The following is an 11,922-nucleotide window of genomic DNA, read 5'->3' as shown; positions in this document are numbered from 1 at the left end:
TGGCGAAGCACTCGAGCTACTTACATCTGCCATTCTTTTTACTTTGAATATGTTTTTCAATATGACTGAAACTAACCATGTCACTTCTACTTATAGCCAAGAGTCATGGAAGATGAAGGGTCGTCAACGTTTCAGCAAACGATAATCTTTCTGACCTTTAAATTTATTTTATATCGTCGCTTTAATTATTTTATGCATCGATTAAGGGGGAATATCAGTTTTGAAGAGGTTAACTGAGAAGACAATTGTTTGTGAACTCTCAACTGAAATGAATCAGTTTCCCAACTGATCGTTCAACTGGATATTTTACAAATCTTCTCACATAAGTTAACAAATTTAAAACTTATTATATTCCAAATCAACTGACGTGACTGCAGATTCATAACGTGGCCTATTTTAAACCGTTCATCTTTTTCACAAACGCCCACAGCACACGTACACATAGTTTTACTCAAAATTTTTAATGGACTGACACGTGTCCCGAATTTGAACAGTCACGAACAACTGTACTAAGCCCGCTTCAATTCAGTTTTCTTCTTACGCATACAATCAGTTTCTAATAGCATACTAATTCCAGAGCTTATCGTTTACGAATTTCAGATCATTTTATCTATCGAAATGGTGAATCAAATCCCAGCTTACATGTTGAACGCTATGGCCATTGATTTTGACTCAGTTTTATCAGTTCAAGAAGCTGATGTTAAGAACGTTTTTCTGAAGATTGAATCTGCTGGTCTCAGAATGTTTTTGGGACAATCTTCGCAGGAAATATACCCAAAGGAAGTAAATGAATTCTATATGAAGGGGTTTGTCACTGCTGATGGAAGCATCTCTGTAACTGTCAATAATCAGCTGTTGATCCTATCTGAAGAAACCTTCGGAGAAATTTTCTCTTTGCCAACTGATGGGTACGTCAACGTCTTTGAAATCAAAACATCTGACATTGAGGAAATGCAATCTTTGCTATCTGCTGATGGACGGAAAATCAAAGTTTCCGATCCAAAGAAAGAGCTGAAACCAGAAATACAAATATTAGCCGACATTGTGGCGAAGGGCATATTGGCTAAGGCCGGATCTTATGCTGCCCTTACACTTGAGAAATTCCACGTGATGACCATCATCATGGGAGAAAAAAAAGCCAACTGGAGACATATTATTTTCAATACTTTGAAGAATATGCTTCAATCAACTAAACAGTCAAGAGGCTTTGCCATCCCAATCAGTTATCTTTTGAGACTAAAGGGATTGGTAGCTGACAATGCTGGAACATCATCAAAGTTCAAAGTCTTCACTGCTAAAAACATCTTGCCGCCAAAAACCAAACAGGAGATTGAATCGCAATCACCTGCTCCAAAATCAGCTTAGAAGGCCAAAACTTTGGCCCAACTGAAAATTGCAAAACGAAAAGTGATTCTCAGTGAATCAGATTCGGAGCAAACTCCTTCTTCTAACCTTGTCAAGAGACCGAGGACGCAAAGAACTAAACCAATAACAGCGGTGGAAGTCATTCCAACTGAGGAAATTACTCAATCAGCTGCCCAACAGCCTATTCAGGCTACTTCTTTGCAGGTAGTCCCACCTGATGATTCAGTTACTAAAGAAAAGGTACCCGCTAAGGTAAGAGCTCCTTTGACTCATGTAAATCGACCTATCATTTTGCCTCGGGCCAGATCTAAAGGTGTTATATTGAGGGAACCAGTGGAAACCACTCACTCTGGTTTGGATATTCCTCACATTCTCACAACTGAAAAAGGAAAGGGCAAGCTAGTTAAAGAACCAAGGCAATCTAATACCATCCAAACTCACATTGACCTGGTTTGGGAACAGGTCAACGCATTTGCCACTTCGAAATAAAAATCTTTTGATAATTGGAAAAGTTTTAGGACTGAGATTTTTTCCAAAGAGTTGAAGCACAAATCCCAACTGAAAAAGTTTATTAAACCTGAAGCAATTGTGCTTAAAATAGTCAAAGCTGCTACTATTGGCCAGGCATTGGAAAGGAAAAAATATTTCTTTGATCAAATTCGAGCCAAAAAGCTGACTAGAATGGTTGCAAAGCTAAAATCCAACTACAATCCCACAGGTCCAACTGCATATAATGATAGAGTTGTGATCACCCAACTGGACACAGATCTCAGTGGTCTACAAGGTGAAATCAGATTTTGGGAACAGGATCAGGAATTGGTTCTTCCTGACAAATCCTCCAATTCAAATGCAGAAAAAGATTCATCCTCCTCCCAGCAGAACGAGCCATCTCCACAACCGGCTGTTGAAGAGCCAGTTCAGGATATGCCTCAATCTTCTCAGGTTGAACATTAGCTGTATTCTGAAACTGAACTATCTTTTGCAAACATTGATGAAATCATTCAGGCTGTAGCTCTGGAAGCTCAGCTAGAAGAAATACATTCTGAATCAGTTGCTCCTTCAACTGAACAACCAGAACAAGAAGTTCAGATACCATCTGAAGAACTAGTTGAACCACTTGCTGCTGAAGAGCAAGTCCCAAATTCAATGCAAGAACAACAAGAAGCACCAGTTCAGCCAGAAATCTCTGCTGAACAAGTCACTCAAACTGATCAACTAGAAAAATCTCCAGGTCAAGCAGTTGCTGAAAATGTGGTGAGTCGATTGCTCATTCAAACAAAAGAGCCAGAACCAAGTTCAGTAAACTCTCAACAAGAGGCACCAATGGAAACTGACCAAGCGTTATCTGTTGATCAAAATCCACTTTCACCACCTCAAATTCACGAAGAAATTGCTGCAACAGACATTCTAGCACAGACTGTTTCTGAAACGATATTATCTGATAGGACCATGGTGGTCTTTGATCAAGTCTCACATGAACCAAGAACATCTAATCAGTCACCTCCTCTTTAATCCACAGAAATACATCTTGTTCTTGAAGAAATCCAGAATATGCAGCACAATATGCAGCAGATGATTACTGAAATCAAGAAAATTCAATCCACACAATTGTCTCATACTGTCAAATTGGATTCTTCAATTGAATTTGATTCAACAAAACTGAAAGACATTCAAGGAAACATGGATTCTCTTACCCGAACAGTACTTGAGATGAAGAATAACAGAGGTCTAGCTCAAAGTCTCTATACAACTCAGGATATAATCAGTCAACGAGTTGAGCGATTGGAAACTTCTGTTTCTAATAAAATGGAATTGCTGCAAACTTGTTTACAAACTGCGGTCTCAAGTATCTCCGCAGATGTCAAAATTCTTTCCACTGACGTTCGAAAATTATCTGAGAAGATGGATTTGTTTGACAAAAAGGGGGAAGAAATCAAAGATCAAAGAGTATCTTGAGAAACAGCAGAAGCAGTTAATCAGATTATTAGATTCAGCTGTTATTAAATCAAGATCCCTTTCAGTTCAAAAAATTCAATCTCTTATTTTATCTACAATGAGCTCAGATGTTCAGTTATTATTTACTTAGTTTTGTCAAACACCATAAAGGGGGAAATTGTTGGAAACTAAATTCCGGCCTTTGACAAAATATGAACCAACTGAAAATACGAACCAACTGATCGAGTAAACTGAACTCAGCAACTGGACTTAACAATTGAAATCAGCTGATCTAATAAAGAAGACTGATCAGTTAGAAACTGATCAGTTGATATATTCAGCCGTATGCTAAGCACCCTTCAACTGAACATGACTCGGGAAAGAACATTCAACCGTCAAGAGACATAGAAGATTGCAACGCCGCACTTCAATCAATACAGCTTAGAAAAACGCATTTCGGCGAAAGCAATTAAGACGCCGCATCACAATAAATGAAGCAAACAATGTCCAAGGAATAATCAAGTAGAAATCAACGGATACAAAGATTCAAATTCATCTCAAGTTACCGTTGGAGAAAAGAAGCTTGTAAATATAACAGAAGAACAACTAAAGGAAAAAGGGAGTCAACACTATTCAAAAGCTTGCTGTCACTCTGTCAAAATCTTAGCTCACTCTTACTTGATATATTCGTAGCAGTTAAGGCTACAATTTGAGCTCACTAGCAAGTTGTAATAATCGTAGAAATTCGATAGCGCTAAGATCAGTTACGCACTGAGAACATTCTGTTAAACTAAGAGTTTCAGTTTTTGGCAGTGTTAAGTCCAAACTGAAGTGGGTCAGTACAATTCTTGTATTTGATCAAAGTCTTTTAGTGGATATCCTATCCATGAGATAGAGGGGTGACATAGGAGTAATTAAATTCTCTGAACATCCAGAAACAACCCTTGCCTACTTTATTTCAGTTTCGTATTCTATCTTTCAGTCAGTTATTTTCCGCAACTACTTTAGTTTAACTGATTGTCATTGACCAACAAGATTCCGAGAATCAGTTTGTCACCAAACTGAACTCAAAATAGAAAAGACCAGTTTTAACTGTGAGTGTTTATTCAACCCCCCTTCTAAACACTCTTGATACGTTAATCGATCATATCACAGTGAATTCTGTGAAACATTGTGTACTACAGTATGACGGTCATGAGATTGAGTTAGACTGCATCGTACTTGGGTTAGCTGATTTTTATTGTATTATCGGTATCGATATGTTGACCAAGTACAGAGCTACCGTTAATTGTTTCTATAGGATTGTGAGATTCAGACCTGAAATGGCTGACGAATGGAAATTTTACGGTAAGGGTTTTAGATCGTGAATTCCTTTGATATCTGCTATGTCCATGACTCGATTATTACAGAAAGGAGCAGAGGGATTCCTTGTGTATTCAGTTGACTTACTGAAATCGAGCCCATCATTGGCTGATTTGCCAGTGGTCTGTGAGTTTGCTGATGTCTTCCCATATGAGATTCCAGGTTTGCCTCCGATACGAGAGATAGACTTCAGCATTGTGTTGATGCCAGGTACAGTTCCGATTTCTAGAGCTCCGTACAGAATGGCACCGATTGAGTTGAAAGAGTTGAAAGAGCGGTTAGAGGATTTACTGGCCAAGGGTTACATCAGACCGAGTGTTTCTCCTTGGGGTGCTCCAGTGTGGTTTGTGAGGAAGAAAGACGGTTATATGAGACTCTGCATTGACTACCGGCAACTGAACAAGGCTACGGTAAAGAGCAAATACCCTTTGCCTCGTATTGATTATTTATTTGATCAGTTGCAGGGTTCTTCTGTTTATTCCAAGATCGATCTGAGATCTGGATATCATCAGCTCAGAGTCAGAGATTCTGATATACCGAAGACAGCTTTCAGAACCAGATATGGCCATTATGAGTTTATTGTCATGCCGTTCGGTTTAACGAATGCTCCAGCTGTATTTATGGGTCTGATGAACCGTGTGTTTCAGAGATACCTTGATGAGTTTGTGATTATTTTCATTGATGATATTTTGATATATTCGAAGAGTATGATTGCTCATGCTGAGCATCTGAGAACTGTGTTGAGAATTCTGAGGGCTGAAAAATTATATGTCAAACTGTCTAAATGTTAATTCTGGTTGAGACGGGTGATATTTCTGGGTCATATTATATCCAGAGACGGTATTTCTGTTGATCCTAGCAAGGTTGAGGCTGTGATCAGTTGGCCGAGACCGACATCTGTGCCAGAGATACGCAGTTTTATGGGTTTAGCAGGATATTACCGACGATTCATCAAAGATTTCTCGAGTATTGCTAAATCGATTATGCAGTTGACTCAGAAAAATGCTTCATTTGTTTGGTCAGAAGACTGTGAGTCCAGTTTTCTTGAATTGAAGAAAAGATTGACCAGTGCTCCGATCTTGACTATTCCATCAGGTACTGGTGATTTTGTGGTTTATTGTGATGCTTCTCACAGAGGATTGGGTTGTGTTTTGATGCAGCGAGGACATGTCATTGCCTATGTCTCAAGACAATTGAAGCCACATGAGTCTCGCTATCCAATTCATGATCTTGAATTGGCGGCCATTGTATTTGCACTGAAGATATGACGACATTACCTATATGGTGAGAAGTTTGAGATTTATTCTGATCATAAAAGTTTGAAATATCTGTTTTCACAGTCAGAGCTGAATATGAGGCAGCGAAGATGGCTTGATTTTCTTAAAGATTTTGATTGTGAAATCAAGTACTATCCGGGAAAGTGCAATGCAGCAGCTGATGCACTGAATCTAAAGGTATGTTTCTTATCCTTATCGACTATTGGTGTTTCAAATTTGATAGAAGATTGTTGTTTGTCTGGATTAGCATTTGAAACAGATTGTAGACCGCTGAGACTTTATGCTATTCAAGTCGAACCAGAGCTGATTTTGAGAATTAAAGCGGCTCAAAAAGTTGATCAGAACGTTCAGAACTCGATATCGATGGTCAGAGCAGAGCATCGATAAGAATATCAGGTACGTGATGGGGTACCGTATGTGAATAATCTCTTTTTATGCCAGATGTTTCCATTTTGAAACGACAGATATTGTCAGAAGCACACAATAGTCGATTCAGTATTCATCCTTGTGGCAGAAAGATGTATAATGATTTGAAAAGACAGTTTTGGTGGAAACATATGAAAGCTGATATTGCTGAATTTGTATCCAAATGTCTGAATTGCCAACAGGTGGAAGCCGAAAGAAAGAAATCAAGAGGTTTGTTACAGAGCTTGTCTATTCCTGAATGGAAATGGGATCACATTTCTATGGATTTTGTGACGAAGCTACCACGTTCCTCCAGAGGTTGTGATGCGATTTGGGTCGTGATTGATAGATTGACCAAATCAGCATGTTTTATTCCGTATAAGATGACGTACAGACATGACCAGATGGCAGAGATCTATGTCAGAGAGGTGGTTAGATTGCATGGAGTGCCGAATTCGATTGTTTCAGACCGTGATCCTCGGTTTACTTCGCACTTTTGGCAGAGTTTACAGTAGGCTCTAGGTACGAAGTTACATCTGAGTACCGCATATCACCCACAGACCGACGAACAATCAGAGCGGACTATCCAGACACTGGAAGATATGCTGAGAGCTGTAGTGCTTGATTTTAGCACTAGTTGGCAAGAATCTTTGCCACTTTGTAAGTTTTCGTACAACAACAGCTATCAGACGAGTATTGAGATGGCACCGTTTGAAGCGTTGTACGGCAAGAAGTATAGATCCCCTCTGTATTGGGATGATATATCTGAGGTACCTGATATTAGACCTGATATGATCAGAGATATGACAGAAAAAGTGAAGCTGATTCAGAAGAGGATGAAGGCAGCTCAAGGCAGACAGGCCAAATATGCCAATGTTCGACGTAGAACGTTGGTCTTTGAGGTAGGACACCGAGTATTCTTGAAGATTTCACCTTTCAGAGGAGTTGTCAGATTTGGCAAGAAAGGGAAGTTGTCTCCACGTTATAATGGGCCGTATGAGATTCTCGAGAAAATAGGAGATCGCGCCTATCGACTCGCTTTACCGCCTTCTTTATCTGGGATACATGATGTTTTTCATGTTTCTTTATTGAGGAAATATCTTCCCGATGCTTCACATGTTATTCAGCCAGACGAGGGAGAACATGACGAGACACTGAGTTACTTCGAGAAACCGATCCAAATTCTCGATCGTAAAGAAAAGCAACTCAGAACAAAGACTATTCCACTTGTAAAAGTTCAGTGGAGTAGTCATGGCATCGAAGAAGAAACGTGGGAGACAGAATTAGATATGAGACAGAGATTTTCAGAGTTATTTCACTGATGTGAGTCTTCTTATTTAGCTTCTATTCTCCATTCCTTATTGTATCTGATTTGATATCTGATTTGATTGCCTGTGATTTTGGGGACGAAATCGTATCTTAGGGGGGGAGAAATGTAATGTCCGAGATTTTGATTATTGTAATCTGAAATAATTTGTTGATAAATTGATATGATTATAGACGGAAAGGATCGGACCGGGGAAGACCGGAGAAAGAATGTTATGGGCGAGGACTGAGCACCTCGCGCATATGCGCGACCCAGCCGGGCTCATATGCGCGAGGTAGGCAGAGAACCTCGCGCATATGCGCGACATGGACCCACGCATATACGCGAGTATGGCAGAGAGTTGCAATGAACCTCGCGCATATGCGCCGAGCGAGGGCGCGCATATGCGCGAGCTGCCGAGAAGGTTATGCGCCGAGACAGAGTGTCTCGCGCATATGCGCCGAAGGAGGTCGCGCATATGCGCAAGATGTGCAGTGTGAAGGATGAGCCACATGGCTTAAACATTCATTGTATATATATTAATTGTCATTCTTTCAGCTGAAAACAAGAAGAAATGAAAAGCTTCAAGGAAGATTCTCAAAGTTCTTTGAATAAGAGAATTGTGATTTCTGCAAAATCCAGCCGTCTGAATTTCAATTCGACTTCGATACTGTGTTTCTATTGGCGAGAGCTTCAACTGGACGTAAGTTTTACTACGTTTTGATATGAGTTGAAAATATGAAATTGAAGGAATCGGATATGATTCATATATGGTGTTCTTGACATAGTAAACATCGTATAATCGAAACCGGATTGAGGAACAGATACTGTACGTAATTGTTATGATTTTCAGAATGAATTTGATTGAGATTTGATATCAGATTGTATTGTTATTGATTATGAGTTGTGGGAATTGATATCTGATTGATATTGTATTGCAGGATATATTGAGATTGTACCGTTATGCCGTTGAAACAGAATTAGATTGAGTTCTTATTATATCCAGTATTGATTTGAGTGGTGTATTGATATTGTACTCCTCGATATTGTCATTGCCAGATTGAGTATTGACAGGCTTCGAATTCGAGACTTCGACTTCGTCAGATAGACATAAAGAAAGGTATAAATCAATGTTGAATTGGGAAGATACGACTCGAGTTTGATTTGACTTGAGTTTCCCAAAACCACATACTTACTTTATTGCATTGGTATTTGCAATTCATGAGGTTGATATGCTTAGTCTATTGAGTTATAGCAAAGCATGAGTTAGATTCTTAGGCAGATGCGCCTAGTCATTTGCAGAGCCGCCAAGTCTTCGGCAGAACCGCCAAGACACTAGACTTTTGGTGTATCGATGTTGCGTAGGATTAGATCGACTTCTATTGCAGAGATTCGATACAGAATACCAAAGTCTGAGTTAGATCGGGATCCCTAGATTAGAGATGATTCGAGTCTGAGATGACGATTCATGAGTTTATTTACAGTTTTACATCATTTATGTTTTCGGATTTGATACATGTTATTGATAACTGTTATATGCTTTTATATATGTTTTTATATGATTGCATGTTTACATTGTTTATACTGGGATTATATTCTCACCGGAGTTATCCGGCTACTGTCGTGTTTGTATGTGTGCATGACAACAGATAAGAAATGATCAGGGTCAAGAAGAGGATGAGAGAGGACAAGTTAGCGTGGAGATCCGGATCAAAAGTAGATAGGCTTCGGCACTTGATATATAATAGTTGAACCCTAGTTTGATTTTAATAAATTGAGTACAAGACATGTACTTTACTTTTGATATGTATATCAGATTGATTACATTACGTTTCAGCATTTGTATTTAAAAAAAAAATTTAGACCCGGTTTATTTAATTGATCTAATTATTCCCAAAGATAAGTAAGAAATGAATTAGTGTTCGGTTCCCCACATTATATATATATATTTGAATAATATCATGTTATTATATAAAAGCAGTATATGACAACTCATTATAATAACGTGATGTGATTATTTCACTGTTTATATATTTTCATTGTGTTATATAATAATTATATATATATTTGCATAATGTCACAGTATTATATAAAAAAAGATCATGACACCTCATTATAATATTGTGATGTGATATACATAATTATTTAAACATGATTAACATTATATACATCATATTATTACCATAAAATTTACATATACATACATTTATTTTTCTAAGATTTTGTAACGGTCATAAATGACTAGTTTTTACCCTAATTAATATGATCTTAAAAACACATTCAATTACTCTAAACTTACTCTTCCTTGCTAAAAATTTTCTTCATAAAAATTTTCGAAGAAGAAGAAGATGGTTCATTCAAGGTTATTTTGTAAAATTATTTTGGTTATTATACTCACTAGTCTTGTATTTATCGAAGAATATCTGCCTCACGTTTTTTCTTTATTTTTAAGAATGGTTGTATTTATAATTTCTCTTACTTTTTATTGTCATATTAATAGATTTAGAATTTAACTAATATAATTCATTGTTATTTTCTAGCACTATGTCAAATTTGACAAAACTCGAATTTGTTGCGCTCGGCATTACAAGAAAAAATTATATGACATGAACACTCGATGTAGAAATATCTTGAGTCATTGGGTCTAAGTGAGACCATTAAAGAAAATGGTATCCCATCATCACAAGAAAAAGTACAAGCTATAATATTTTTGCATCGACATCTTGATGAAGGATTAAAATATTTTTATCTCATCGAAAAATATCACATGGCTTTATGGAATGGATTAAAAGAAAGATTTGAACATATAATAGAAGTTATACTTCCGACCGCCCATGATGAATGGAATACGTTAAGATTTCAAGATTTTAAGAAAGTCAGTTATTACAATTCAGCAATGTATCGAATAATCTCGCAATTAAAATTTTGTGGACATGAGGTTATGGAATCAGAAATGTTTGAAAAAACATTTTCACTTTTCATGCATCAAATTTAACTCTACAACAACAATATAGAGTGTGTGGCTTCGTGAGATATTCTGAATTTATCGGATTTCTTCTTGTGGCGGAAAAGAACAATGAGCTGCTAATGAGAAATCATCATTCACCCATTGGATCAACAACATTTCCAGAAGTAAATGTTGCAAGTAAAAATGAATTTAAACTTGGAAACCAAAATCAAAGTCAAAGACAAGGTTTTGGTCGAGGTAGAAATCGAGATCGTGGTCGTGGACGTGGACATGGAAGTGGTCGTGGTCGCGGCCGTGGTTTTGAAAACAAATCAAGATAGTTACTTCTATAACTCATCACAAAAGGGCGTCACACCACCCACTGAAATGGCATCATGAGAACATGAGTGTTATTGAAAATCACTAAACACGATTTGAAAGTTCTTGTTTTATATGCAGCACTCCAGGACATTGGTATAGTATTTTTCAAGCCTCCGAGCACCTTTGTAAGCTCTATAAATAATCAATAAAGGAAAAAGAGAAAGAGACCAACTTCACTGAACACAGTGGCCGTTTGAGTGATTCAACTCATTTTGATGTTGCAGATTTTCTGAATGATTTATCTGAAAATGATCAATATATTGGTGGAATTGAAATGTAAAATATTTTATTTTTCATGTTGAAACGTCCACCACTCGTTTTTATTAAAAAGTATTAGAATTTTTTTTTTACTTCTAATAATTCGGCCGATACATATACATATATAAATAAAATGTTTTGACACCATTTTAAAATAAAACATTTCAACTATATTTGAAAATTCAAAAGAAAGAATTCAAAACATAAAATAGTCAAACGTTTTACCAACCTAAACTTAGCAATATTTTAAAATAAAGCGAACTCTAACAACCTCTCAAAAACCACTCACAATCCTCATAAAAGTTGTAAAAATCTTTAACATAAACTCTAAATCATAAGTGCGAAAAACTAGCGCTGGTCCTGGAGATATGTGCACCTTCAGTCGAGTAAGATCAACGATCAAGTCCCTCAACATCAATATCATGCTCACCTGCACCGATCACACCTATTGAGTATATTGACTCAACAAACCATAACTATGATAGCAAGTAATACATATATAATTACATTACATAACATAACTTTCATGAACATGCATAAACATAAACATTTTTCCTTTCATCATAACCATATTCCATTTTTATCATATACCTATACGTTTTTCTTTTCATTGAATTCGGATATTTTATTGTGAGTTTCGTATCAGCTGAAAGTCGATGGATCCATCTACGTGTAACCACAGTACT

The sequence above is a fragment of the Primulina tabacum genome, chromosome 12, assembly GCF_025594145.1.
Source record: "Primulina tabacum isolate GXHZ01 chromosome 12, ASM2559414v2, whole genome shotgun sequence".
In the NCBI taxonomy this organism is placed as follows: Eukaryota; Viridiplantae; Streptophyta; class Magnoliopsida; order Lamiales; family Gesneriaceae; genus Primulina; species Primulina tabacum.
This window is presented reverse-complemented; position numbering follows the sequence as displayed.